The sequence below is a fragment of the Peromyscus maniculatus genome, chromosome 7 (assembly GCF_049852395.1).
Source record: "Peromyscus maniculatus bairdii isolate BWxNUB_F1_BW_parent chromosome 7, HU_Pman_BW_mat_3.1, whole genome shotgun sequence".
NCBI classification, from domain to species: domain Eukaryota; kingdom Metazoa; phylum Chordata; class Mammalia; order Rodentia; family Cricetidae; genus Peromyscus; species Peromyscus maniculatus.
Genome location: NC_134858.1, coordinates 57,195,426 through 57,208,904, shown reverse-complemented (window position 1 = coordinate 57,208,904; position 13,479 = coordinate 57,195,426).

Genomic DNA, 13,479 nt, shown 5'->3' with positions numbered 1-13,479 from the left:
TATTTGTGTTCTTGTTTGTTCAGTCACTGTTCTGCTGCTGTGAAGAGACACCCTGAGCCAGGCAACTCTTATAAAGGAAAACGTTTAGTTGGGGGCTTGCTTACAGCTTCAGAGGCTTAGTCCATGATCATCATGGTGGAGAGCATGGTGGTGTGCATGGCTCTGGAGCAGTAACTGAGAGTTTTACATCCTGATCTGCAGGAAGGGGAGGGAGGGGAGGGAGGGAGGGAGAGAGAGACGGCCTAGGCCTGCCATGGGCTTTTGAAATCTCAAAGCCCACCCTCAGTGACACACTTCCTCCAACAAGGCCACACCCCCTAATCCTTCTCAAACAGTGCCAGTCACTGGTGACTAAGCATTCAAATGTAGGAGTCCATGGGGGCCATTCCTATTCAAACCACCGCATTGCTTTGTTCACACCTGTGTGTAATTTTCCCCGAGAGATGAATAAACTGCTGCTGACCTCAGATAAAGCACTGAGAACCCAGAACAGTCCCACTTGAGTCTAACTGGGTGATCCAATGAGATTGATACAGGGCATGGGCAACCTGTGAGTGGTTAAAGCCACTGAAGAAAACGGCTCTGGTCACCAGCGATGGCTGCATAGCCCCAGGGAAGGGGAAACTTAGTGAGCACCTCCCCCTCCACGGCAGAAGTTAATGGGCACGATCTTGTGCAGATCTCCTATGGAGAATCAACGCTACTGAATTCAAGAGGGCAAAATCCACATGCCCGAATTCCCCAGGGATGGCTGTTCTGGTTTCATTCTGATGCTGTAACAAATACTGTGACCCATAGCAAGCTGGGGGTGGCATATGGCTTACACTTCCAGGTTGCAGTCCATCATTGAGGGATGTCAGGGCAAGAACTAAAGCAGAGACCATGGGGCAATGCTGCTAGCTGGCTGGCTCACTGCCCCATGCTCAGCCAGCTTTCTTATACAGCCTAGGACCATATCCAGGGATGGGGCTGCCCACATCAGTCATCAGTCTAAAGACTCTCTCACTGACAGAGCCACAAGCCAATCTGATCTGGGTCATCCGTTAACTGAGACTCCCCCAAATGACTCTAGGCTGTGTCAAGTTGACAGCTGAAGCTAACTAAGACAATGATCTGTCTACGTGACATCCAGAACTCCTCCCAAAAGAAGAATTGAGCAAGCCGGGCAGTGGTGGCACATGCCTTTAATCCCAGCACTCAGGGGGCAGAGCCAGGCTGATTTCTGTGAGTTCAAGGTCAGCCTGGTCTACAGAGCAAGATCCAGGACAGGAACCAAAAAACTACACAGAGAAACCCTGTCTTGAAAAACGAGAGAGAGAGAGAGAGGGAGAGAGAGAGAGAGAGAGAGAGAGAGAGAGAGAGAGAGAGAGAGAGAGAGAGAGAGAGAAAGAAGAAGAAGAAGAAGAAGAAGAAGAAGAAGAAGAAGAAGAAGAAGAAGAAGAAGAAGAAGAAGAAGAAGAAGAAGAAGAAGAAGAAGAATTGAGCCCTGCTGGGGGCATTAGATATATTAGGTACTTTTCTGTTGCTGTGATTAAAAAGTGTTTAAATGCCTGAGGCTATGAGGGGCATTCTCATTCCAACTACCACAGTTGGGTCCCAGCCCTTGGCCTTGGATACCATTTGGGAGAAAGCCAATCTGAAAATAATGCCCAAGCCCTGTATACAGGAGCCTCCGCCTCCGGGTTTCTGCAAGACGTTGCCTTGGCCGTGAGAATAGAGGTCAGAGGTGTGGGTCACCTCCCAGGACCGCAGTTTTGTGCCTTTCTGTAGCCTCCCCAGCATGGTTACACTACAGAAAAGGCTGAATGGAACCCCAGCTCCCCTTGAGCTGACCTCACCTTGGTCGCTATTTGGCAAAATCATTCGGCTCATCTTGGTTCCTGATAAAGCAAATCGTGACGACTGCCGTTGGCAACCATCCTTGGCTGGAGTCTTTAGGAAGTGCCTCCAGCTCCGCTCTGACTCTACCCCACCTAGCATGTCATCAGCGCCCCTTGGAAACAGTGCTGTGCCTAAGCTGCTGCCCCCTCTCCTTCTAGTCATCATTTCCTGCTGGAAAACCCCCCTTACACTTAACTCCCTTTAAAACTCACAGCATAAAATTCATCAGGATGATCACGGCAGGTACACAATTAAGTGGTGATTTCAACATCCCTTGTGCTGTCCAGCCGTTACCCACAAACTTCATTTATTCTTCAATGTCCAAGTCAGGACTCCACCAGACAGCTTTCCCCCCCCCCCCCCTTCTGCTGCTGAGGCTGACCTGGGCCATGGGCACGTACTTGTATGGCAGACACTCTACCACTGAGCTGCATGTCCGGACCGGCACACTCTCACCGCCTTACCCTTCCTGCAAACCTGTAACATTGGGGCCAGGCCTGCAGAGCCAAAGCTGCAGGCTCTCCATGCCACAGTACCGTGCATGGTTGGGGCTCTGTGCATGATCGCTGCTCCCTCCAATAGCACAAACCTCAAGACTGGGGTACCGGAGCATCCATCCCTCCCGTGGGGACCTACTGCTTACATAGCCCTAGCCTCTAATCTTTCATTTATTGAGCACGAAGTGTGTGGCCAGCACCAACTGGGGCATTAGAAACAGATCAACCCTGAGCTGCTTCAAAACACTGTGTGCCCTGAAGTACCTCCAGGTAAGGAAACCCCAATGTCAGTGGAGCATGCGCACACACACACACACACACACACACACACACACACACACACACACCTGGCTTCTACAGAGAACAGCCTGTCCACAGACATCGTAGGCTCTCCATTTTCTCATGGCTGGGGTAGGTGAGGTCACACAGGTGTATTTCAGTTTGGCTCTGGTTGTGGTCCTGGGGCATCCGCATCTGCTAGGCAAGCTCTCTACATCGAGCTGCACCCCGACCCTGCACTCTGGCCCTGCACCCCAGCCCCGCAGGTCTCTCCCTGCCCAGGCAATGGGAAGCTGCTCTCCTGATGCATTCCCTGCCTGTTACCAGCTTCCCTTTAGCACTCAGAAGGCCCCTGATATCTGGATACTTCTCACTCCCGTTTACAGTTGGGAAAGTGTCAGAGTCCAGCTCTGACCTGTCAAAGGGTTCTTGCAAGGGAGGAGAGGGGAATGAGGAAGTATTAGCTAGAAATATAGGCAGAGACACAGAATAGCTTAGGGAGGGCCCTGGGTCAATACCCAGCCACCCAGAGTGTTAGTCTAATGGGCATTTTATCCATTGCCAAGGGGAGAGGCAAAAGACCTCCCCCTTTCAAGATCAAAGCACAACACCCAGTCAAGTGTAGACCCTTCCAAACACCTGGTAACCACACCCCTGGCCAAATCATTCTATTATGCAGCCCAGCTGGGCAAAGCAAGCTCCGATCCTCCGACCTTGAATAAGGCCTTACTAGGGAGCCTTTGTGGGCCACCACAAGAGAGCCAGGTTCATCCAGATCAGGATTCATGATCACACAGGGTATGCCTGCCCAAGAAATCAAATCCAGGTCTGTCCAGGTGTAGCAGGAATCTTAAAAGTTCTTATTAATAAAATCAAACCTGAGGCGAGTTATTGGGGTCCATGCTGGTAGATCAGAGAGACAGAACAAGCCACAGCTATCTCACCTCGCCGGATCCTCAGCTGGTCTTGTCTCCTCAGACTGGAGGCCTCTGAGTCCTCATCCGGAATGGGTCTCAGCTGAATTACTGCTCAAAAGCCTGAAGCTTAACCAGGCCAAATGCTTAACCAGCCAAATGCCTAGTTTTTGGTCCTCACGCCTTATATATCTTTCTGCTTTCTACCACCACTCCCTGGGATTAAAGGCTGGCTTTCTGGGATTAAAGGTGTGTGTCACCATGCTTGGCTATTTCCAATGTGGCCTTGAACTCACAGAGATCCAGAGGGATTTCTATCTCTGGAATGCTAGGATTAAAGGTGTGAGTGCCACCATTTTCTAGCCTTTGTATCTAGTGGCTGTCTGTTCTCTGACCCCAGATAAATTTATTAGAGTACACAATATTTTGGGGAACACAATACCACCACAGTCCAGGTTTGACTAAGTGGTCACCCTTCACTTAGTCAAAGCCTGTACTTGCTCCCTTGGCATCTGACTGCCTGTTCCAGAAGCATCACGCACATCTCCCTGTGGACCTGAACTGAAGTCAAAGCCCACTTCCTGCACATGTGGTGTTTTTTGATCATGGTCAATGCTACTGGTAGATGTCGCCTTGCACAGATTGCCCACTCTGGAAGGACAGGAACTTAGGTCAATGGGTGACATCCTGCTGTGATATCCTCCCTCCCCTGCTTCCAGGGAAGATGCCTCAGTGAGCCACCTCTTCTTCCATGTCCCGTGTCATATGCAGAGCCCAAAGTTGGTTTCCGACATCTGGGCATGGTGATGTAGGCCTCAAGTCTCAGCACGTAGGAGGTGGAGTTCAAGGTCATCCTCAGCTACGCAGGAAGTTGAAGGCCTAAGCCCATTCAGTATCAGGAGATTAAAAAAAAAAAAAACGGTTTCTGAGGCCAAGGTCACTTCTGTTGGAGGCTGTCTAGGGATGAAGGGGACACATGCAGTGGGACACATGGAATTAAATTTGTTTGAACTGAATGTCAACATCCTCATTCCCCCCCCCACCTCCCGACCACAGGACTCCTGGCTGCCTCCTGCATTTGAGCCCAGATACCCTTAGCCTTGCCCAGTGGCTCCCCGGGGCTCAGCACCTGCTCTTGGCCAACACTCCCATTCGCTTTAGCTGCTCATGTCTGTTTCGAAGCTGTGTTTTGTGTTTAGCCATTTCTTTTAAATTTGTTATATAAATGATCGCCCTTCACTTAGTCTCACAATTGTATCGTGGTCATCAAACATTATATTAGTCATTCAACCAAGGCCAGTCACTGGCTTCTAGTGGCTGATGCAAGTCTCTGGAATAACAAGCAGCTTGAAGAATCCATGATTCAAATGGCCTGACCTCCAATTGTCCATTCACTGAAGCAAGGTCCTGGGACATAGGAAAACATCCAGTCATGACCTGCCCAGACCACACCAGGATCATGCCGGTCTCCTCCATAGGATCTCTACAAGTTGCGCCAGCCTGGTTTTGAAAACCTACATGATCTTACCACTTTTTTTTTTTTAAATGTGGGCAATTAGTAATGTGAACTTGCTTCTTAAAACTGCCTCCTTTGTAAGCTGGGCGCTGGTGGCGCATGCCTTTGATCCCAGCACTGGCAGAAGCAGGTGGATCTCTGTGAGTTTGAGGCCAGCCTTGTCTACAAAGCGAGTTACAGGACAGCCAAGGCTGTCTCAAAAAAAATCCATTGTGTCCCACAAATTTGGGGTTGTTATTTTCATTATCATTCCGTTCTTAAAGTCAGGTCTCTTATTCGGTCTGTGACTGCACCATGGGACAGCAGCAGGCAGTTTTGTGTCCAGAATGTTCCTTTGTTGTACGATATTTTGTTTGTGTTCTGACAACTAAAGCTTGCCTAGTGATCAGAGAAGCAGAACAGCCAGTTTCTAGAGACCTGTTACCTCTATGAAATCTCAGACTGAATGGCAGGAATAGGGGAATCCTGTCTCCACCTCCCAAGTGCTGGAATTAAAGGCATGTGCCACCCAAATGCTGGGATCAAAGGTGTGAGCCACCACCAACTGGCTCTGTTTCTCTTTTAGACTAATTCAATCTCCTGTAGCCCAGGGTGACCTTGAACTCTTCCCAAATGCTTCCTCCTCCCAAATGCTGGGATTAAAGGTGTGAGCCACCACTGTCTGGCCTCTATGATTAACTACTGGCTAACTCCGCCCTCTGATCTCCAGGCAAGCTTTATTTGTCAGAACACAAACAAAATATCATACAACATTCCCTGGCCCTCAGGCTCAGCAGCTCCCCTCTTGCAGGCCAAGAAGTCCTCCCCAAGTGCTAAGACTCCGCAGCTTCCCTCCGGGCACCTGTTCCAGTGCCTCAGGGCTTCCAGACTCGCTCATCCCTCCCTGGAAGTCGACCCACCATCGCCGGAAGTCAACCCACCATCACCGGAAGTCGGCCCAGCAGCCGTCCCTCCTGTGCTGTTCCAAGCTCCAGTCAGCAGAGTCCAAGGCATTTCAGAGCAGGCCACGTTCCCCTGTCCTCTTCTTATCCGTTTCCTAACAGGGAAGACTCTTCACCAAGTCTCTCTGCAGACCTCTGTGTGTCAAGAACCCCTCACCAACAGTAAATTGTCCGGGTTTAATCTAGCAGTTTCCGAGTTTGAAGTCAGTAACTGTCCTTCCTGGCCATTGCTCCCCCAAATCTGCCTCCAGCCATTGTGACAGGTCATCCCGATTCTTGTGGGAACACAAAAATCTTTTTTAGAGAATACTATAATATTGGATGCTAACGTTCCAGTCATGAATTTGGCTCAACAAATCCAAATCCCTTCCATTCAACACCGATCTTCTGGGATCTTCTGGCGGTGAGTGGCGCAGGAGCCGGGGTGTCAGAACGAGCACAATGGGTGTCTTAAGGGATGCTGACATTACCTCAGTGGGAATCTTTGTGCTTTGGTAGAGAACACCAAACTGGAGACCTTGGAAACTTTGCCACAATTCATTACTGAGAGTTCAGACCTCTGCCTGAAGTTTCGACTTTTGTATTGATGAAGTTTTCTATGGTTTCAAATTTCAATAACTACGCTAGAACTCAGAAAGAAAACTCTCAGAGGCAAAGCTATCGTTATGGGATGATGCTGCCATCTTGTGGTTATCCTCGGTATTGCGTGTGGGTCAAATTTAGTGTGATGCAGTCAGGCGGGTTAGGCGCCTTTGACCCAGTGTGAGCAGAAAGGGTTGAATTCTCTGACATCCAGAATAGTCAAGGTGAGGAGACCTCAGCCGGGGCTCCCCACAGGCACTTCTACCTCCTAGCAGGAGAGGGCGCGAGTGCGCAGACTAGCCAGTTCCAGCTTAAGCGGTGCTGACATCTGGTGAGCTAAAACCAAGTGGCCAGACAGAACCCAGGACCTCAATGAGGACGCGTTTAAGGCCAGAGCGGTTGAAGCAGAGGGAAAGCCGAGTATGTATGATCAAAATAAGTCATCAACACATTAACCACGTGGTTGGCGCCTATGTACAGATACATTTTACAGTAGCTTTTTATAAAATTGAAGTCACAAGCAAAATTATAGCGAATAGACAGTGAGACCTGTACTTACCGAGTTTAAATGTTGCCGGCTTTAGTATTCTTTCCTTTTAGTCTTTTTGGGAATGCTCAGGATGGAGCCTGAAATCGGTGCACACTGTGCAAATACCTCCACCACGGAGCTATACCCCGGTCCTCATTAATTTATTTTTTAAAACAATTTTTAAAATTCTACAGCCAGGTGGTGGTGGTGCATGCCTTTAATCCCAGCACTCACAGAGATCTGCCTGCCTCTGCCTCCCCATTGATTAAAGGTGTGCACCACCACAAACAGTCTCCTTGCATGTTTTGATTATGTATGTTTAAATGTTTTGTTTTCAAAATAGTCACAAGCTTCCAAAAGTGTTGTTTTGGTGCCTTGTGCACGAGTCTCGTCTTAGAATAAAATAGTCACAGCCTAAATCATAGGTTCCCTTTAAAAATAGTCTGTCAGAAATATATTTCATCTACTGAAGGAATAATAACCATTAGTAAAATAATAAGACGAATGTTAAATACTACATTAAACAGACTAATATGTTTAAATAGATTTAATATCCACCAGCATGCCTCTAGCTTAGTGTGATTTTTGGTTTTGTGATATTTGACAACTTGCTGTCTCCTTCTTCCTACACATAATCCTTTTCAGTACCTCAGAAACTTGCCATACTTGGACTGGGGATGTAGCTCAGGACTGTGGCGGACTGGCTGCCACTTTTACGACCCAGGGTTCTCTTGAGTAGGGAGAAGTGAGAAATATTAGCTAGAAAGAGATACCTAGACTATGAGAGGAAAGACAGAAACATAGGATAGCCTCGGGAGGGCCTGGATCCTCATCCATCCAGCCCAGAACTTTATTCCAAGGGCTTTTTATGACAGTGCCAAGTGGAGGAGCAAAGGACCTCCCCCTTGTGAGGTACAGTCAAGTGGGGACCCTTCCAAGCACCTGGTACTCAAGTCCGTGGTCCAATCATCCTCTCATGCAGTTCTGCTGGGTAAAGCCACCGGGAAACCTAGATGGGCTCCAACACAGGATGGAGGGTGTGCCCAGCATGCCTGAGGCCCTGGGGTTCAATCCTTAGGACCACAAAAGACATCAGGGTCAGGGAAGGGAGACAAGTTCTGTAACGTAGAAGTGGGACAGATTGGATTTCTTCGTCTGGGCTTGGTGATAGAAAGCCACATCTTGGTAGACGGATTCTGTCGGTGTCAGAAAGTCAGTCAGAAGACAGGAGGACCCAGGAGGGGCTGGGAGATGGCTCTGCAGTTAATTCTTGGGCTACAAAAGCTTGAGGACCTGAGGCTGGATCCCTAGAAGCGCATGAATGCCAGGTAGGTGTGGTGGCCTGCCTGTAACTCCAGCCTCGGAAAGTAGAGATGGGATCCCCAGAGCTAGCTAGCAAGAGGAGCCATATTGATGAGCTCTGGGTTTGATTGAGAGACCCTGTCTTGCAGAATTCTGGGAAAGAGCAATGGGGGATAATCCTTCATCAGTGTCCGGCCTCCCCTTGCACCAAAGGCCTGGTGCAGGGAAGAACAGCTGTTCTGAGTCAGGGCTGGGCAGCCCAGGCTGGAAGGACAGGGAACAACTGTTCCTGCTGGACCTGCTGCCTTGTGGAGACGCGCTTGTGTGTTTCTCCTGAAACACGTTTCTACAGAACACCTCTTTTATCTCCCTGCAGGGGTCCCGGATATGTGAGCCTCAGTTTAGCAGTTTCGACAAATGAGAGATTCATAACTAAGAAAGAAACAGTTCGGCACAAAGAGTCACATGGAAAATGGCACCATGTGTTATTTTAGAACACTTCTGTGGGCACAGCTCCTCCAGGGATTTTCCATAATCCCTGCAGCTGTCACGACATTGTCCAGGACCTGAAGAATGAGTAGATGTGGGCAGTGACATGCGGTGCCAACATGTCACTCCTCTGGGGTCTGTGGCCTCCTCTCACCCCGTGTGTGCATTCCTGCACGTTCATACACACACAGCTGTGGTAATTCTCCAAAGCACCCTCGAAGTTCCAGAAACATTCTATGGAAAGCCAGCATGGAAGGCAAGGAGGTTCCTGCAGAGAAATCCCTGTGCTTCTCCTGTGTGTTGGTGTGGCTGGGGCTGTTGCTACAGGGCATGGCGGCCCACAGTAGTAAGTCAGCCCTTGGAGGCTGGGGTTCAGGCTAGATTGCATGTCGAGACCCTGTCTCAAAACACAAAGACAATTTTTAAAATACTTCTATACTGGTTTTTCAAACTCCTCCTTATTCTTCCCCAACCCCTGCCGAGAACTCCCCCCAACCCCCACCCCAGATCTGACCCATGGCCCAGAAATGAACTAGTTTACAATCCAGTTCAGCAGGTGGTTGGGTGGAGTCGGGTGGGAGCCCCTGGATGGGCTGCTGCAGGCTCCAGCTGTTCCCTCAGCAAAGGTTGGGCCACAACAGCTGTAGATGTGTAAGCTTATAGTCTAATGAAGGAATCAGAAGATTCACCATGCCTAAACCATGGTTATTTATTCACAAATGTTTCTTATTAGTATTACTCAGGGCAATAATTTCCCACCTACTCTTTGCTAAAAATGAAAGGATTTTCTTCTATCCTGATATTAGCTGTAATACATATTCATCAGGAAATGTTTAAAAAAATAGCAAAAATGTTACTTCTGATGAGAACTTCGGCCGTGATGATTCTAGAATGTTCTTCTAGTAGGGGTCTGGGGAGGCAAGCACAAGAATCTGAGTTCAAATCCTTGGCAATCACATAAAAGTAGGGCATACCTGTGTGTGCCTCGAATCCTAGTATTGGGGGCAGATTGGGGCAGATCCAGGGATCAAGTCAGCCTAGCTGCGCTGGGGCACTTCTGTGAGAAACTGTTTCAGGGGAATAAGGTGAAGCAAGATACCCCTGTCATCCAGGATATGCACATTTACGTACACACACACACACACACACACACACACACACACACACACACACACTGTTCTGCTGGGGAACAGAGGAGCCCACCCTTCAGAGGGCCTGGCAGCGGGGAGGAACTGACCCAGACATGACCACGGACATCACCTGAAGTGAAGGAAGGAAGAGGCCCCCCTGCAGCTGGAGCCTAGGATAAGGCCTCCTAGGTCTTGTCAGGTCTGTAAAATGCTTAAGGGCAAAGGCTTCTCCATTGATGGGCTGGGCAGCTGGGCCGGGGAATATCTGATTACTTCTACATGTTATCTGGAGAGCAGAATAAAGAGTCTCTGTTGAGAAACTGCTAGTGTCTGTCCACTAGGGTCTGCCTCCCTGAGTTCTGACCTGGCCACTGCCCATGCTAGATAAAGAAGCCATTGACTCAGCCAGGCCAGGCCGAGGAGCCTGGCATCCTGGGATCTTTAGTCTCCTGAGGCCTATGAAATCGAGCTGGAAACACTCTTTGAATGGCTTTGAAGTTGAGAGAGCAGCAGGTAGTCCCACCCACAGGAACTGGAGACCCCACTGTTGGAAGCGGTTGCATGGGGTTCTTGGGGGAGGGTGCAGCGCACAGACAGCATCCACAGGTGGATTTACTAAAATTGCGGCAGGATCCAATCTTCAGGAAACATCCTGTTGGTGAGGTTTGGGAAGTGAAATTACTGGCCTCTAGCTCTGAAGAGCTCAGGCATTCAACTAAACTGTAGCTCTTCAAAGGGAGGGAGGACACTGGGGGTGGGGCTCAGGTGACAGAGTGCTTGCCTAGCGTGCATGAAGGCCGGGGTTCCAGGCCCAGAACCACACAAACCACACGCGGCTCGTCCTCTGGTCCCATCACTAAGGAGGTACAGGTGGGAGGGTCAGAAGTTCAAGGCTGACCTGAGAGCAGCTGTGGCCGCCTACACATGACGGGGCTTCAGCAGTCAAACATGGATCAGAAAGGAGCTTAGGGGCCCTTCTCTCCCCATTGACTACTGGCTACCAATAGACTCCGAGAGAGGGATAGTCATTGTGTACCACCCAGGAGCCCTCCCGCTCAATCCCACGGTTATACAGACATTTCCAGTTAAACTCATTGGATCTCAAAACAAAGCAAAACAAAAAACACCCCACAAAGTCAAAATATGGTGTTTGTGTTTGTTGTTGTTTGTTTGAAGGGAATTTGTAGGTAGGCAGGGGAGGGTAGGATTCAGGTAGGAGGGATGTAATAATCAGAGTGCACCTTATACATGCATGAAATTGTCAAAGAACAAAATATAAATTAAAAAAAAAGTTCAAGGTCATCCTCAGCTGCATAGTGAGCTTGAGGCTAGCCTGGAGTACCGGAGATCCTGTAAATAGCCTCAGGAGAAGATCTGGTCCAGGGACCGCTTGTTGTAGACCTGCAGCTGCTGGAATGAAAGCCAGTCACTAAGCTGACAGGCAGCCGCCGCGGCAGGTCAGGCCCCAGGCCTGGGGCCCAGGAGCCACCTCCTGGTCAGGCAGAGCCCTGGCAGGTCAGGCCCCAGACAGACTGGAACTAGGGACTTGCAAGCCCAGGCCCTAAGGAGGCCAGCGCTGCAGCTTGCCCTATGCTCATCACCCACCCCAAGCCTCTGGGGAATCAGAAGAAACTGCTGACCTGTCCCCTAGAGAAATAATTGCATTAGTAAGGTGGCCTCTGGTGGCTTCGTCAGCGGTTTCAAGGCTTTGAGTTGAGTAATCCTTTGGCGTCTGCCCTAGCAGCTGGCGGTCACAGGCTGGGGGACACCCTCCCCCCCCCCCCCCCCCCGCCCCCAGCTAACCCCTACACAGTATATCTCCTGTCATCTCACCCTCACCACACAGCTCAATTCTGGGGGAGCCCGAGATGCCAAAGACGAGAATGTCGGGGAATACAAATTCAGAAACAGATCTTCTGTCCAGCGACTACCTTCTGACCAGATGCTAAGCTAAACTCTAACCCCATTTCTGGAATCTTCCATCTGGAGTAAGCTTCAACATTAAGGACAGACAGAGCCTGGCCCCGCACAAGATCTAGCTGTAGAGAATGGGTAGGTTGAGAGGACACTGAGCAGGTCTGGAAGGCTGGGTAAGGATGAAGCAGGTGAGCAGGAGGGCGCCCCCTTACCTACTCAACCTGTTTGCTCTGCCTTCAGGGCCTGACCAGAGCAGTGCCCCACAGGGAAGGCATTCCATCTGTCCCGTGGTCAGATTTTCCCAGCACTCACCTAGAGCACACACCTGGGGAGCCAAGGTCACTGGGCTCAATTTGCCCCAAAGCCTCCACAAGACCCTCCTGGGGCCACCCTAGGACTTTATCTCTTCCTTGTCCTGCCTCTATATAGTCAGCACCAAATGAGTCAAGGCCACCTGGGAGAGAAGAAAAGCTCCCTTTGGTGCAGGCCTCACCCTGGCTCCTCCCTCCACCCTGCTAACCATGACAGTCCATCTCCCATCCGTCCCCAGGACACATCCACCTGCTTTACAGGTGAGAAAACAGAAATGCACAGAGCTTGGTGCTGGCCAGAAACTCTGCTTCGGGCCCTGGGTCCTGTCTTTAGCTGGCCCCTCTTCCCGGCACAGGCTCACCCAGGTGTCTCACTGGAGACTCTGGGGTGGATCTGCAGTGATTAATGCCCACTTCCATCCCCATCTCCATCCCTACCTCTTTACTGCTCCATAGCTGTGTGGCTTGGGGCACCTCCCCACTCTGGGCCTTTCTGACTCAGTCTCCCAGCTGCTGTTGAGGCTCACAGGGTCAGCTTCTCTGTAGGGTCGTTGTGAGGTGTGAGTATGACACCATGGTGGTTTGTGGGAGAAGTCTCTGAACACTTTCCCAGAGCGTTTCACGGCTGAGACGCCGTCTTTGCCTCCTCCTCCCCATACCTCCAGGTTCTTCATTTCCCTCCGCATTGGCTCAGCCAGACACCCTCGGCTCAGCCTGACCTGTTCTGCCCCCCGACATGATTGACCACCACCCCCAAGTCCTTGGGCCCCACTTCTTACATGTCTATGCAGGCCAGTGGGGGATGGGTGAGATGTGGGGGCATAGATAGATCTGGGGTGAGGAGCAGAGGACAGAGACTCTGGTGAGAGAGAGCCTGGCATGAAGCTGTCACTGACGCCATGAATGCCAGTCCTTCAGACCGCCCACGGAGAGAATAGAAACATTACTAGGGTGACTTTTGGATGAATATGATGACATATTCCAAGTACAGACCCGGGCTCTGATGCCCTGGCTTGGCTGCTAAGTGGAGCGTCAGGCCTCGTCCATGAAGGGTCCTGCCGGGCTTCTGGGTCAGAGTGAGGACAGAGAGGACAGGTGAGAGGCTCGTGGCCTCGGCGGATCACCCTGCAAAGCCCCTGAGCTGACTTTCCAAATCCCCAATAGTGCTTCCCTGTCACACGGAGGGTTAGC